This window comes from Helianthus annuus, chromosome 15 (assembly GCF_002127325.2).
Source record: "Helianthus annuus cultivar XRQ/B chromosome 15, HanXRQr2.0-SUNRISE, whole genome shotgun sequence".
Taxonomy (NCBI): Eukaryota; Viridiplantae; Streptophyta; class Magnoliopsida; order Asterales; family Asteraceae; genus Helianthus; species Helianthus annuus.
Window position 1 is genome coordinate 149,027,647 of NC_035447.2, and position 17,980 is coordinate 149,045,626.

Here is a 17,980-nt window from a genome sequence, read left to right on the forward strand (position 1 = left end):
TGGTCAACATATGGCATTTAACGGAAACTTGCATAATAATTAGACAACTAGTGAACCAAGCCGTATAATCTCAGATGGTTATACTAACATGTCACTAGGTCCAAAAGAAGCTCTAAGGCAAAGCTAAACTTGACTAAAACGGGTCAGAACTGAAAGTCAAAGCGAAAGTCAAACTATGCGACTTTCAGTCCCAAACCGGGTCTAAACAGAAAATTGTCGAGTTGAACATGTTGGGGCATGTTCTTACATTAGTTACCAAGTTATATTATTGATCAAACAGGTTGCATGTATCCTACATTGCTAATTATGAGTTAATTTGGATTTAAAGTATACATTGACTCGACAATTATCATGGTTAGAGTGGGAATCTGGAAATACCCTTTTAAGGGTTTGTTACCCACATAATTACCTACTTAAAGGTATTTTTAATTCGAGATATTACTGAGTAATTATAGACTAATCTCGATGTCAAACCTTATTTACAATAGTTTGAGTTTTAGCTAATTAACTAAGCTAAACTTAATTATAAATGATTAAGATCACTTACAAAGGTCCTAAATAGGATTAGGGACTTAAGAGGAACTTGTTTGCTGTCCAGAGAAGCTCCAAGAATGCTCCAAGTGGGTTGCAAAATGAATGATCAAAAGTTACAACCTTCACTCCTTTATATAGTGACCAAGGGGGCACAAGATCATTCCATGCAACTCTACAATTGTTGTGTGATCACCCCAGGTGTCCCTAGAGGGCTAAATACTGCCTAGCAAGTCCCTGGTTTCGAAAACCATAACATTAAGTCGGTGTAACAGGCTGAACAGGCAGCTGTCCATTTTCTGCTGCCAGCGACAGGCTTACGGACCGTAAGCCTAAGCTCTTGCGGTCCGTATGCAGCTCTTGCGGACCGTATGCTGAAATGGTTGCGGTCCGTAACTGACCTTTGCAGAAATCGCCCAGGTATGCACCTTACGGACCGTAAGCTTAAAGCCATACGGTCCGTAACCGTTGGCCAGATGCCAAAAATTTTTAAAAATTTCAAGCCTTGACCATGCAACATCGTGGACTCCGAATTTTCATGCTTTTACTGCAGTAGGAGGGTCCCTTGTTCAGCCTTTGCATACTTTGCATGCCCTTACACCATTTGGCCTCTTGTGACAAGCTTTTGAAAGTGTCGGAACATATGGAGATGAATTCTTATCGAATTTAGTTTCTCAAAACAAGAATCCAACTTTCAAATGTTCACAACATTATTCTAGAAATCAGATTTTCCATATAAGATGGAATTTTATTTATTTAGAAGACAACCGGTTATTATATCAGATGTTTATCAAATGAATTAAGGATCTTGGGATTTATAATTTGGGTCGCTCAGAGGTGTTTTAATAACATGTCGCCCTTGGGTCATTCAGAGGTATTTTTAATAACATGACGCCCTCTTTAAAATCCTACCATACATCTTTTTATTTGATCCGGGTTCCTGACACGTTTGTCTCATGACACGTGTCTTTATTTTATTGGGCAGGAATTTTCGAGGTGTTACATCCTCACCCCCTTAAAAGAAATCTTGACCTCCAGATTTATTGAAACAATTGAGGGTATTTTTCTTTCATTGTGGACTCTAACTCCGACGTATAATCAGGACCTATACGGCCATCCTATTTGACCTTGACAATAGGCACATACTTCCTTCGAAGCTTCTTTACCTGTCGATCCTCAATAGACACAGGTTTTTCCACAAATTTCAAGCTCTCGTCTATATGCACATCTGTGTGTGGTTTGACTAGTGATTCATCAGCTAGACATTTCTTCAGATTGCAGATGTGGAACACACTGTGAATACCACTGAGCTCTTCAGGTAAGTTTAACTTATAAGCCACTGATCCTACACATTCGATAACCTTGAATGGTCCTATATACCTCGGGCTTAACTTACCTTTCTTACCAAATCGCATCACCCCCTTCCAAGGTGATACCTTAAGCAGAACCTTATCACCAACCTCGAACTTGAGAGGTTTTCGCCTTTTATCAGCATAGCTCTTCTGCCTATCTCGGGCAGCTTTTAGGCGATCGCGAATTTGGACAATCTTGTCCGTTGTCTCAAAGACTAAATCAGGACCTGATAATTGAGTGTCTCCTACTTCTGCCCAACAAATGGGCGTTCTGCACTTTCTACCATACAATGCCTCAAAAGGCGCAGCCTGGATGCTGGTATGATAATTATTGTTGTAGGAGAACTCGACCAAAGGTAGGTGCCTATCCCAGCTACCTCCTAAGTCAATCACACATGCACGAAGCATGTCTTCCAAAGTCTAGATGGTACGCTAACTCTACCCATCCGTCTGAGGATGGTAAGCTGTACTAAAATTCAATTGCGTACCCAGAGATTGTTGGAAACTTTTCCAAAAATGCGAAGTGTATCTAGTATCCCTATCAGAGATAATAGATACTGGTACCCCATGCAGAGATACGATTTTATCAACATACAGTTGGGCCAACATGTCTGAACTATAAGTTTCCTTAATGGGTAGGAAATGTGCTGACTTAGTCAGTCTATCAACTATCACCCAAATAGTGTCATTTCCCTTTTGTGTCTTAGGCAACTTGGTAATGAAATCCATCGTTACCATTTCCCATTTCCAGGTGGGAATTTCAGGCTGTTGTAGCAAACCTGACGGCTTCTGATGCTCTGCCTTAACTTGAGCACACGTCAGACATTTGGCTACATGGGCAGCTATAGACTTCTTCAAGCCTATCCACCAATAATTCGTCTTCACATCCTGGTACATCTTATCCGCTCCAGGATGAACGGAATATCTGGAACTGTGGGTTTCCTGAAGGATAACGTCTCGAAGTCCTCCATAAACAGGAACCCATATCCTTCCATTTAATCTCAGGATTCCGTCCTTGCCATTGGATAACTGTTCTTCAGTTACTCCTAGCTTTTCGTTAGGATAGTTAGCTTCTGACACAGCTTCCTTCTGTGCAGCTAACAATCTTTCATTCAGACTGTTCTTGATTTCAATGCTCTTGGCATTAATCCTTATTGATTTCACTCTTTCTTTTCTGCTCAAGGCATCTGCGACTACGTTGGCCTTGCTTGGATGGTATCTTATTTCACAGTCATAATTGTTCAGAGTTTATATCCAACGTCGCTGCCTCATATTCAAATCCTTCTGATTGAACAGATGCTGAAGGCTTTTGTGATCAGAATAGATCACACACTTAGTTCCATATAAATAATGCCTCCATAGCTTTAGTGCAAACACAACGGCACCCAATTCCAGATCATGGGTGGTGTAGTTCTTTTCATGCACTTTTAATTGTCGTGAAGCGTAGGCAATGACCTTACCTTTTTGCATTAACACACAACCCATCCCGGTGTGTGATGCATCACAGTAAACTACAAACTCTTCAATTCCTTCAGGCAATGTCAACACAGGAGCGTTGCTCAACTTCTGTTTCAGAATATCGAATGACTCTTGCTGCTTAGCCCCCCAATTGAACTTGCTATTCTTGCGAGTCAGCAAAGTCAGGGGTGCTGCAATCCTTGAGAAATTTTCGATGAAGCGTCTGTAGTATCCTGCTAGTCCTAGGAAACTGCGAATCTCCGTAGGCGTCTTTGGCTCCTTCCAATTCATGACAGCTTCAACCTTAGCGGGATCCACTTGGATACCACGCTCACTCACAACATGCCCAAGAAATTGGACTTCTCGAAGCCAAAATTCACATTTAGAAAATTTTGCATAGAGCTTTTCTTGTTGAAGCAACTTAAGAATACAACGAAGATGCTTCTCGTGGTCAGCTTGGCTTTTCGAGTAGATGAGGATGTCATCGATGAAGACAATGACAAATTTATCCAAATAAGGCTTGCAGACGCGATTCATGAGATCCATAAATGCGGCAGGTGCATTAGTGAGCCCAAAAGGCATCACTAGGAACTCGAAATGACCATAACGAGTCCTAAAGGCAGTCTTGTGCACATCTTCATCCTTGACCTTCAATTGATGGTAGCCTGACCTTAGATCAATCTTGAAAAAGTAGCTTGCTCCTTGCAACTGATCGAACAGATCGTCGATCCTGGGCAAAAGATACCTATTCTTGATAGTAACCTTGTTAAGCTCTCGGTAATTGATACATAAACGCATCGACCCGTCTTTCTTCTTGACAAACAAGATCGGTGCTCCCCATGGAGACGAACTAGGTCTAATAAAACCTTTGGCTAGCAGATCGTCTAGTTGCGTCCTTAATTCCTTCATGTCTGTTGGTGCTAGTCTATAAGGCGCTCTTGTAATAGGTGCAGCTCCTGGAATGATGTCGATTCTGAATTCCACTTGTCTATCTGGTGGCAAACCAGGTAGTTACTCCGGGAAAACTCCAGGGTAGTCAGAGATGATTGGAATGTCTTCAATCTTGGGTCTTTCCTTACCAATGGTTACCTGTGCCATATAAATGACACAACCCTTCTTCAAACATCTGGATGCCTTTAGCATAGACACTTGCTCAGGCAATCCATGCTGAGTATCTCCCTGAATGGTAAGTGGTTCACCAGACGGAGTCTTGATCACCACTTGCTTCTTGTTGCACACAATCTGGGCTTGGTTATGCGATAACCAATCCATGCCCAATACTACATCGAAACCGGCTAACTTAAAGGGTAATAAGGACAGAGGAAAAGAGTGGTTCCTAATGGATATGACACATCCATCTAACACAGTCGAAACTGTTTCCATGGTTCCATCAGCTAATTCCACCTCATATTTCACACTTAAGCCTTTTACAGGTAATTTTAACAACTCACAAAACTTATTATCTACAAAGGATTTATCTGCTCCAGAATCAAACAATACTCTTGCGAAAACATTATTAATGCGAAACGTACCGGTTATGACGTTATCGTTCTGGATGGCCTCCTGAACATTCATTTGAAAGACCCTGGCGTTGGTCTTTTTCCCTTCCTCAGCTTTCTTCACTAGTTTTGGGCAGTTGGTCTTGATATGCCCTTTTTCATTGCAACTATAACAAGTTGCATCTTTCAGCTTTTTGCACTCAAGAGTCCTGTGCTCAGTGGACTTGCAAATCCCACATGCCTTAGGCTAGGATTGGGATTTTTGCTCAAACCTGCACCTCCCAAAATGGTGCTTCTTGCAGATCTTGCACTTTAGCCTATCACTTGACTGTTGATCACCCTTCTTGGATCCCGACCCTTTCTTATGGTCGTTGCTTCCTTTTCGCTTCTTATCTGAGCGTCGTGAACCATCATCTTCACGCTTTCTCTTCTTGGTGTCAGCATTTCTCAATGATCTCTGTCTCACTACATCCAGAGTGAGAGACAGAGATATATCAGCTACGGATCTAAATGTAGCGGGCCGAGAGGCCTTCACGCTAGCTTTGATTTCTGGGGCCAGACCCCCAATGAAACATGCGATCCTTTTGGGTTCCGGGGTCACAAGGTACGGAACCAATCTTGACATGGTGTTGAAACTTGTGAGGTACGCTTGGCAATCCAGGTTCTTCATGACCAGAGATAGAAAATCAGACTCTATCTTTTCAACCTCATGCTGAGGGCAGTAATTTTCCTTGATGAGAGCAACAAATTGCTCCCATGACATGTTGTACAAAGCAACTTTTCCAGAGGCTTGGATTAATGACCTCCACCATGCTAGGGCTTCACCCTTAAATGACTGGGATGCAAACTTTACCATATCCCTTTCAGCACAACCACTAATGTCCACAACCGTGTCCATTTCATCCAGCCAGGTCATGCAATCTACAGCGCCCTTCTCCCCCGTGAAGTCTGGGGGCTTGCATGAAACAAAGTACTTATATGTGCAACCCTTGGCATGAGGTGCATCATTGAACACTATCTTCTTAGGGTGAACACTGTTCTCATTTGATGAGTGTCGATCATCATCTTTCTTAGGTTTAGGCTGGACAGAGGGTGGTTTGCTATGAGCTTCAGAATGGGTTCTTGGCTTAGAGTGTGGTGTAGATAGGGTTCTACTTTGGGTCCCAGAGGACTCATTGTACTGTCTATCCAAAGCTTTTGTAACTGCATTATCTACTAATGCTTGGAGCTCCGCTCCAGTTAACTGTATTTTGGCATTTTCGTGGTTTCCCCCTGGATGACTACTCGCTTCATCCGACCGAGCCATGTAGCTTTAATTGCTACATATAAAATAATGGGCAAGGTTATATTAAGAGGCTTTTACAGTATTTTATATTTTATTAACCATGGTTTTAAATTTCCATTTTAGGTTAATTTGTTAAAATTTTAGGATCTTTATTATTACCCTAAAATATATTAATAATAGCACATAAGGCCTAGTCACAAGGACAATTTAATTTAATAATAAACCAGGAATTTTACAAAGTCCCGGTATTCAGGTTTGAACCACAGTTCATCACCCTTTATCTACAGGGAGTCATAGGCTACCACTATTTTTAGTCCTAGAGGACATTTCATTATTGCCCACAGGCACTTCGCCCCTAAGAGGCGGTTATATAATTAAGGGAATTTAAATTAACCCTTTTTAAAAAATGGCCTGTGTGACTTTACTGATTCACAGTTTGCCAAGAGTGTTAACATACTCAAAGATGTTAACAAAATTTGGAATCCTCTGGACAGGTTCTACCGTCTTGGCCATGTCTATAATGACACGTGGCTAGGTTTTACCCCCAAGATTCTTTTAATAATTAACGCAGAGCAATCCTAATTTGAGATGTTAAATTGGATCTAAATCTTAATTATGGAACTGCCATCTTGGCCTTGTTTTATGATAACATATGGCTAGGTCTCTGTTCTTTTTAGATTTTACTATTTTAATATAATGGCAGATCTTTTTATTATTTTCATTTATTTCATGTTTTTCACACATAATTAATAATAATAAATAAAATGAAAATTAAACTAGAACATCTCATAAATTGTTTAAACAAGTACATCATTTGCCCTAAACGGGACTTCTACGTAAATAAATGCCCACGCAGGGGCGGAAAAACAAAACAAACCCATGCAGGGGTCAACTAAAAGACATGCCCACGCAGGGGCAGAATACAAAATGACAAGCCCACGCAGGGGCTGAGTACTGAAGCAAAAAGTCCACACAGGGACTTGATTACAACCAATCAAACAACAAAGGTCTTTAATGACCCCTTCTTTTGGACTTCCCTTTGAGTATGTCCGACAGACCCATGAAGAAGCCTCGGTTGCTCTCTCATACCGTTCGGATTTCCTCTTCACAGTGGTCCAATCTATCGAGGACCTCTTGCTGGCGCTCCGGCGGGATCAGCTGCGGCTACGGCGGCTGATACAGAGGTTGAGGAGGTGGCGGATGCTGGTATCCATAAGTTGTGTCACCAGTGGTCCAAAGGCCTCCATAAGGTCCCTCTAGATGACGGGCATTGTAGTCCCATGCCTCCTGGTATGGGTCCACATTGGCGTAGTCATAATGGGTATGAGCCGGCTGCTCAAAAGGGTTATACGCCGCTGAACCGGCGTAGGCAGGGATTGGGTTGTCAAAACCCACTGGTGGCGCCATAGGCGCAGAGTTGATCTCTTGAACGGGGTTTGATGGACCCCCTATCTGTGGTTCTTCTTCTTCCTGGAGTGGCAGATAGTGACTGCCACTCGATGGTTAGGGTGTGCTGATGCGGACACCCCCTCGCACGGACATTCGTGCGTTTGACCTTCTCCGCCTCGGTGGCTCCGGAGGCGGCTGCTGTTCCACTGGTGGTGGTGGTGGCAGAGTGACTGCCACAAATCGGTGATCCTCGGAAGGATCCTACTGCTGTTGCTGCTGCTGCTGGCATGGGGACGAGTGTTCGGAGGGCATGAAATACCAGTCCCACTGGTTAAACCTCGCCTGGTAACTGTCAGGACCGCGGTAAGGCGATCCGTGGAAAGATGACCCATCGGAGATTTCGATGGGGTGGTTCTGTGTTCCGGACGCAGGCTCCATGGGATCCGTGTCTTCGTCCATGTCGTCCGCGTGATCCCCTGAGAAGTGATCCTCAGGTCCTAGTGGGTTAAAACCCACGGGTTCTTGAATGATATTAGCCGGGTTGAACCGGCTCTGGAAGACAGGTGAAGGGTCGCCAAAGGAATGGTGTGAGTTCGATCTTTGCAAAGGTATAAAAGAAGGTGGTTGGTTGTTGGGCTCATTTTCCGAGTGGGGCCCAAAGGAATGCAAGTACGAAGGTGAGGAACTGAGGGAGACTGACCGCCTCCCGGGTTCAACGTAGAGCCTCCATGGCTCCTGCGGGCTAGTACTCATGGTAATTGACGGCGTTCGCCGGTGCGATGGTCCGGCCTCGTGAACATGACCCGTAACTGGGCCTTTTCCTCGTCCTCTCAAAAATCTCGGCGGCATTTTCGACCTGCAAACATGGTTAAGATAACGACCAATATATATATAAAAATAAAGGACCGAATAAATCAAAACAAAACAGAGTTTGTCCTATGTTCGTTGTCTAGACTCGGAACTCGAGGAATGTGCAATTTGTGCACTGAGATTAAACACAAAAGGCTAGTGTTTAATTCACTTTGTGTTGGCTCTGATACCAACCTGTCACACCCCAAATTTCCACGTGTCACCGGTGGGCCCCGAGGGGGAGTATCATGACGTAATTGATATCATCATAGTCAAACAACACAAATTATAATGCACAGCGGAAGTATAAAGATAGATTTATTTCAACCAAACAAACTGTAATATCCAAATATCACAATGTAGCTGAAATAGATCCACAGGCGGATCAAAATAAAAAGGAGAAATTGTTCAACAGATAATGGCATCCAAGCTTGCGAGACTCTAACGATGCTAAGGAGTGCCCGGCCTATTACGTGTAGAACCTGCACTTAATCTTTTTTGGGGAAAATACGTCAGTTTACACTGGTAAATACAATTTAACTGACTCATTTTAAAAACATTTTAAAAATTTGTTGAATGCACATGGCACAAACTCTTTATAACTTGGGGTAATTAATAAACTTTAAACTTGTAAAAGAATTACATGTCTGTTATGCGTTCAGTCGCCCGGTTCGTGCCGGGTTTAAGATTAATAGACACACCACATAGTATAAATCCGCGGCGGGAAACCAACGGATTATACCTTAATAAATATGGACACATTGTCGGGTGTACGCCTACACCCGCGTGTCAAGGTCGTGGCCATTTCATGAATGATGCCAAGGATATCCGGGACATGGTCATTAAACTCCCAAAGGCGTAAAACAAACAAAACCAATTTTCAAACGGGTCACATTGATAATACCCAACTACTAATGAGTAGGGGTCAATTGCCCGACCAAGCGGTATTTTATATACCGTACCCCAAGCCCGTATAAGGGAAAATAAGTTAAAAGTATTTACCTGAGCAAGTAATAACCACAACAAGCAAGTGCAAGTATCTTTTACTGGGTCTCCTATTCTGGAACGAAGGTTTATAATAACCTATTAGAATCCTAACGGGTCTTTTACTCAGCCTAAGCTTAGACAGCCTAAGTTTGGAGACTTGTATAATATGGGTAAACTAAACACATTCTGGATTTTGAGACAAAGATGATATGGTTTGACCCGTTTCGGCTAATACGCGTAAACTAGTTACATAAGCCGATCCGAACGCGAAAGCGCGTAACGGGTAACCATATAAATCATATACAAGTTCCCTGAGATTATATGCACTAAATATGTTGTGATATCAGTAGGATATGTCCAACTATGCCCATAATAAGTTTAAACTCAAATTATGCCTCATAAGGGCGTTTTGGTCATTTTAAAGGGTAAAATAGAGTTGAACTAGTAATCTGAGTTACATATCTGAATAAATCAGTAAATATACTTAGTTTACTATGTTATAACAGTAGGGTATTAAATATATGTGAATTTTATTAATTATAACCATTTCATGCACCGAAAGGGCATTTTGGTAATTTCACATAAGCCTAAAAGGTCAAAACTGGAAACCTGAGTTTGAAACCTTAGTTTACTGTTATAATATAAAATTTTACTAAATATATTAGTAGGTATCAACCCTTATATATATAAACTAGTTTTAATACATACTATGTCGTAAAAATGCATAAAAAGGCGATTTGGAGTCATTTCCGGGTTTTGAAAGAAAAGCTGATATTTTTATAATTCCAGCAGGCTCAAAATAATATTTTTAACATAATAAATCAGTAGAAAAAGGTTTGGGGTCAAAAGGATCTATAAAACTCATTTTATGGTCCAAAAGGGCAAAACCGACAATTACCGAAATAAGTTTAAAACTCTAAGTTACGCTCAGCCTAAAAATAAATAAAAATCTTTAAAAATCCCAAAATATTATTATATATCAGTGGGTATAAAGTTTGATACAAAAATTTGGGTTTAGTTAGGCTATGTGATACTTATGCTAATTAATTACTAAGAAAGCTTCTAATTACGCTAAAGAGCATAACTCTTAATCTAGACCTCCAACTGATGTCAAATTTTTTTGGTACAAGTTTATAATTCAGTAACTAAGATGTTTACCCTTTCATATTTTCAAAAATCACAATTTATGGATATTTGGGCATAATGGTCAACATATGGCATTTAACGGAAACTTGCATAATAATTAGACAACTAGTGAACCAAGCCGTATAATCACAGAGGGTTATACTAACATGTCACTAGGTCCAAAAGAAGCTCTAAGGCAAAGCTAAACTTGACTAAAACGGGTCAGAACTGAAAGTCAAAGCGAAAGTCAAACTATGCGACTTTCGGTCCCAAACCGGGTCTAAACAGAAAATTGTCGAGTTGAACATGTTGGGGCATGTTCTTATATTAGTTACTAAGTTATAGTAATGATCAAACAGGTTGCATGTATCCTACATTGCTAATTATGAGTTAATTTGGATTTAAGCATTCTGTTGACTTTTTAAAGTATACATTGACTCGACAATTATCATGGTTAGAGTGGGAATCTAGAAATAACCTTTTAAGGGTTTGTTACCCACATAATTACCTACTTAAAGGTATTTTTAATTCAAGATATTACTGAGTAATTATAGAGTAATCTCGAAGTCAAACCTTAATTACGATAGTTTGACTTTTAGCTAATTAACTAAGCTAAACTTAATTATGAATGATTAAGATCACTTACAAAGGTCCTAAATAGGATTAGGGACTTAAGAGGAACTTGTTTGCTGTCCAGAGAAGCTCCAAGAATGCTCCAAGTGGGTTGCAAAATGAATGATCAAAAGTTACAACCTTCACTCCTTTATATAGACCAAGGGGGCTCAAGATCATTCCATGCAACTCTACAATTGTTGTGTGATCACCCCAGGTGTCCCTAGAGGGCTAAATACTGCCTAGCAAGTCCCTAGTTTCGAAAACCATAACATTAAGTCGATGTAACAGGCTGAACAGGCAGCTGTCCATTTTCTGCTGCCAGCGACAGGCTTACGGACCGTAAGTCTAAGCTCTTGCGGTCCGTATGCAGCTCTTGCGGACCGTATGCTGAAATGGTTGCGGTCCGTAACCGACCTTTGCTGAAATCGCCCAGGTACGCACCTTACTGACCGTAAGCTTAAAGCCATACGGTCTGTAACCATTGGCCAGATGCCAAAAATTTTTAAAAATTTCAAGCCTTGACCATGCAACATCGTGGACTCCGAATTTTCATGCTTTTACTGCAGTAGGAGGGTCCCTTGTTCAGCCTTTGCATGCTTTGCATGCCCTTACACCATTTGGCCTCTTGTGACAAGCTTTTGAAAGTGTCGGAACATATGGACATGAATTCTTATTGAATTTAGTTTCTCAAAACAAGAATCCAACTTTCAAATGTTCACAACATTATTCTAGAAATCAGATTTTCCATATAAGATGGAATTTTATTTATTTAGAAGACAACCGGTTATTATATCAGATGTTTATCAAATGAATTAAGGATCTTGGGATTTATAAATTTGGGTCGCTCTGAGGTGTTTTAATAACATGTCGCCCTTGGGTCGTTCAGAGGTATTTTTAATAACATGACGCCCTCTTTAAAATCCTACCATACATCTTTTTATTTGATCTGGGTTCCTGACACGTTTGTCTCATGACACGTGTCTTTATTTTTTTGGGCAGGAATTTTCGAGGTGTTACAAAAAAGTTGTTAGGTTAAAATGACAAAGATAAAAAGCTTTGGGGTTAAAAGTAAAAAACCAAAATAGTTTTATGTTAAAAGTGTAATTATATTAATTTTTTTTGAAAATCTCCCTAACCATAGAGTACAACTACTCTATGCATCAACGTGTTGATAATTTATAATGGATAAACTAGTATTAAGCATTCTCGCGTTGCGACGGGGCATAAAACTAGTATTATCAAATGCTTTTGGACTAAAAGTAAAAAACCATTTATTTTGAAAACCTCATATGCGTTAAGTACAACACTTATACGCACATATAACTTATTAATTTATAGTATTTAAATTAAACTAAACTAGCAACTTGAACGGATTAAACCAGGGATGAGCACGGTACCCATTGGGTACTAAACCTGTACCGGTACCAAAAAACGTGAAAAGTGGATATCGGTACCGAATACACCGGTTCGGTAGTGTTTACCAGTGTTTTACCCATAAATACCGGTACCGTACCGGTACCAAAAAGGGGGAAAGTGGGTATCGGTACCAAGTGTTCATCCCTAGATATAACCGATCGAATTTGGTAAGATTGGTATGGTACCTGTACCGGAAAAAAGGAAAGTGGGTACCAGTACCGGTACCGAATATACCCGATACGATTCGGAACCGATACCTGATACCAAATGCTCATCCCTAGATCAAACCGATTAAATTTGGTAAGATAATGAAACCATTATTTGATTAGGGTACAACCACTTAAGCCAATTTACAACCATACATACATACAAATGTTACAAACTAATAGTATATAATTATGTAAGTGTGTAAAATATAGTATTTTTTTTGAATGGCAAATTATTTTAAGTACGTGTATCTGAATTAGTGGCGGACTTAGCTCTTTACGAGCCGTAGCACGGGCTAAGGCTCAACTTCGTATCGGTAGTGTATTTTTTTCGGTTTTGTACAAAGGATACCCCTAAACAACTACGAGGATACCCCTGAAAAAATAAGTTCGTAAGCCCAAAAGTTGTTTAGCGTTTATATCTAGCCCAACGAAAAATATAAAAGTCGAAATCAGTTTATAATTGATAGGCAGGCCAATTCTTATTTAAAATTGTAAGCCAAAAACAGTTTAATTGATAAGGCAACCCAATCATATTGATTAGTAGCTAGCCCAATAGTCCAATACGTAATAATTTTGCAAACTTGAATGAAATAAGTGATCTTGCGTGTGTTATGGTTGAAACGGGCAGGGCCGGCCCTGAGATTTCGTGTACCCTGTTCGAGCTCAAAAAAATGTGCCCTTAGGCCTTAACGAAATTGGGTATTGGGCTCACTAAAGGTCTAAACCTAATGCCAAAGCGGTTAACAACTAATCTAAAACTATAAGAATAGTTTTGTAAGGGGACCTATGTTAGTGTTTGTGTGGGTGTACCCTATTAAAAAAATATTTTACATATACATATCGTTTTTTTTCATAAAAAAAATGTGCCCCTCGAAATATCGGGCCCTGGCCGGTGGTCCTCCCTGCCCACCCCAAGGGCCGGCCATGGAAACGGGAACACATAGTTCTTGTCTATTAGTTTATCGGGTAGTGAAGCTAGCTTTGCTTTTACCGGTTGCAACCGCAACCGTTGAAAGATGTTTTTCGAAATTGAAGCTTGTCAAGACGGATTTACGCAATCGAATGGGCCCGAAATTTTTGAACAATGCTATGGTTCGTGCGGTAGAAGAGGATTTTTTTTTTTTTTCATGAAGTAAAAGACGACGATGTGATGGAACGATTTCAAGCTATGAAAAAAGAATAAGACAAATCTATTAGGTATTTGCTTTATTTTATTTATTTATTGTAGTTTTTTTAATATTATATGATTGCACGGGGAAAAAAAAAAATTTTAGATACCCCTGAGTTGATGTTCTAGTTCCGCCACTAATGTGAATATTAAAAAAAAAAAAACCGAAAACATGTCAACCATTAGATTGCACCAATGTTGATAATTATAGAATTTGAAAATTTATCAGGATGCCATTTTAGAGGACGTGAAACATGATATAGGTTAAAAAAAGTTCTGTTTTAACACCACCAAATTCACGATAGTGAACGTGAAGTTTCATGGCTGCCAACAAATATATTTTAGTTCTCTCAAAATTCAATCCTACCACCAGAGCATGCGTAGTCGTTAGATGAATAATGCCCCTATCCTGGGGCGTTTTCTGTTATGTGGCAGTCCAGTCAGCATGGGGACATTATTGGGCGTTATTACAAAAGTGCCATAGTGGGAATAATGTCCAATAACGCCTCTTCCAATCATTACACAATTATTATTTTTTAATTAAAAACTTAAAATACTTCATTAAATTAAAAAAAATACAATACTAAAAATAAAAAAACCAGAAAAAAGTAAAAAAAAAATTATATTGCCAAAATCTAATTAAAAGTAATTAAAACTTTAGAGACTGAAATGCAAAATCCTTTTTTAACGACTTTTGAAATTTAAATCCTTTTTTTATATACACTCAAAATGCAGGGACTGAAATGAAAGTTCACCTTCTTCTTCCTTTCACCCACAACAACCACCTGCAACTTATAAACTTCAAGAAAAACCACTGCCAAAATCTAATTAAAACTAATTTCTTTTGTTTTTTAATTAAAACTAAGTATAAACACATGGCAAGGTTCTATTGGGCAAAGAAATCAAGTTTAGGCGTTTTTTAAAAAACGCCGGTGGCCCTTTTTTCACGAATTCCGCCCAATAACGCCCAAGGGGGCGGAGGCCGGGCGTTTTCCGGCGTGTTTGGTGAAATTAAAAAAAAAAAAAAAACGCCCCATTACGGGCGGTCTTAGGTTTGTTGTTTTAAAAAAGTAACAAGCGATTGTTATTTTAAACCGCAAGACTTTAGCTGCATCGTGACGGACCTTACATCTAGTTTAACATTTCAAAGTTCAAACCTACCACCACATCTCAGCATCATCAACCCCAAATAAGTCTAAATCTTATTCTTAAATGTCCCACGTGACAATAAGGCACAAATCCACGATCACGCCATTTCAAGGAAAAGCATGATCACTACACACCATTAGAAATGAATTCTTGGTCACTACACGACTATAAATGTTAGATATTTGAGGGTGAGGTTTGAACCCCTACTACCTCATACCTCACAAGTCGCAACCAATATCTTGTCTCATACCTTGAGTTGTTTGACCATGTGAAGCACGTGCAATTAAATAATTTTGCAAATTTTTCATAGTATTACAAACCGTGTTTGACCTATTCCAACGCATCTTATATACAAAAGATAATGTGTGGGCTTTGAAGATTATAGATGCAAAATGTGGCTTTTAAACAAATTATCCCCTTGTCTTTAGTCTAAACTCATTGAACTGCCACACTTAGATAATTGCAGAGGGTATTAAACATGTAACAGCATAGGACAAAGAATTTCCATGGTTATAGTGTCACACCCCGGCCGCGTCAAAACAACGAAACCGCCGCGGAAACGTCGGGGAGTGAATGCGATAGAATTATTGTTTCAACAACCATGGTAATTAAAGTTATGTATTATTAAGATTAAAGTTTACATTGTGTTTGAGTTCAAACTAAAATAACATAATAACTTGTCTTTTAAGTCACTAAGGCCCAAGTCCGCCTAAGTGAAGCACAAACATCATCATGCATTAGCACCTGAAAACACAAGTAAAAATAGATACGTCAGCATAAAAATGCTTGTGAGATACATAGGTTTTGTTTATGCAGGATTCATGACTTGTGGTTTAAAAAGTGTTTAACAAAATGTAGTCATGAACCTTTGTGGTGAAACAATTACGACGTCGACACCGAGTTCAGGCAACTTTCAGTCAACTGTTGGGGTTTGGCAAGTTGTTCAAATGTGTGAAGATTTACGACCTTATGCTGTTGATTCTTTTGGTTTCTTCCGGCGAAAGTTTTTTCCGACGAGGTTGTGGTGAAAGTCTTGGCGGCGAGAGTCCCAGGTGCACACGTTCCTGTTAACTATAATTATCACTATTATATTATACATATATATCATACTAAATATACTAATAATAGTCTTTGCCTATTACATCACGTTACTTATTAACCATAACTATCACAATATATTAAATATAATTATATTAATAGAGTTTGCTGAAAAATCAAATATACGTTCAAAAAAAAAAACAACTTTTTAACATAGCTTTATACATATTTTATCATTGTTTGCTCATCAGTTTAGTTTGTTATACATACAACTGTACATATTTATGTCCTAATTGTTATATTGTGGGCTTGTGTGTGGACATCGTTGGTGTTGGTACTGTACGTCAAAATTGGCGCATTGTATACCCTTCTTATATAGTGTGTTTATATGTTTTTTGTGTTCGTGCTTACATAGTAACTTATTGGGTGTTTGTTTGTTTGACTTATTGGGTGCGCGTGTATCATTTACCTATCTAGTGGTGTGTTGCAACCATAGACAATAGGAGTCATGGTTTTACCTTGAGATCGTGTCCAAGGACGAGGGGTGCAAGAAAGGATGATGGGTATAGTTTGAGAGTAGCCTCTTGGAATGTAGGAACTTTAAATAGTAAATTGTTAGAGGTGATAGATGCACTTAAAAGACGTAGGATACAGATAGCGTGCCTTCAGGAGACTAGGTGGAGGGGGCATAGAGGGGATGAGCGCAATGGGTATAAATTGTTGTATTCGGGAACTGATGGGGTCAAAAATGGAGTAGGATTTCTAGTGGATATAGAATTGCACAAGAATATGATTGAGGTGATACGACACAATGATAGGATTATGGTGTTAAGGTTAGTACTAGGTAAAGAGCTAGTGGCAGTAGTTTGTGCTTAAGCACCACAAGTAGGATTAGGGGATCAAGAGAAGAGAGAGTTTTGGGACTGTTTAGACGCTGTAGTGGGAGCCATACCTAGGGAGGAGAGGATTGTTATAGGGGGTGATTTTAATGGTCACATTGGTAAGGATAGTGATGGTTTTCCATCGGTACATGGGGGTTTTGGTTTTGGTGATAGGAATGAGCTTGGCAAGGATCTCCTAGAGTTTGCGGTGGCCCATGATTTAGGTATCTTGAACTCATTCTTTAGGAAGAGGGAATCACATTTAATCACTTTTAGTAGTGGGGCACATAACACGCAGGTAGATTATATCTTGATGAGGCGAGGTGACCGAAGATGGTGGATGGACTGCAAGGTTATACCAGGGGAGCAAGTAGTGGCTCAACATCGTTTACTGGTTGCAGATATAGTCCTAAAACATAAGCTTACAAACACGAAGATGTATATTCGACCTAGGATACGATGGGGGGATTTGAAGGGGGAAAGATTACCGTGTTTAGAGATAAAGTCATATCCACGACATCAATGCGACTAGGAGGGGAAACAAACCAGACATGGGAGGGTATGGCGACTAACATTATACATGTAGCGAAGGAGATTCTAGGGGTCACATCAGGAAAGGTAGGTACACATAAGGAATCTTGGTGGTGGTGTGAGGATGTGCATACCAAAATAAGGGATAAGCAAAATTGTTTTAGGGATCTTTTGAGTTGCTCAAACGATGAAGATCGAGTGAGGTTGAGGGAGAAATACAAAACGGCCAAGAGGGAGGCGAAGAAGGCTGTAACGGAGGCAAAGAACACAGCTTTCAAAATGATGTATGAAAGCCTAGAAACAAAGGAGGGTGAGCATCGTATGTTCAAGATCGCTAAAGCTAGGGAACGTAGGAGGCAGGATCTAGGGATAGTGAAGTTTATAAAGGGAGATGATGGACGTGTTTTAGTAAATGAACTTGACATTAGGCTGAGATGGCAAAACTACTTCCATAATCTTTTCAACGGTAGGATTGACTACCAACAACAAAGTGAAAAC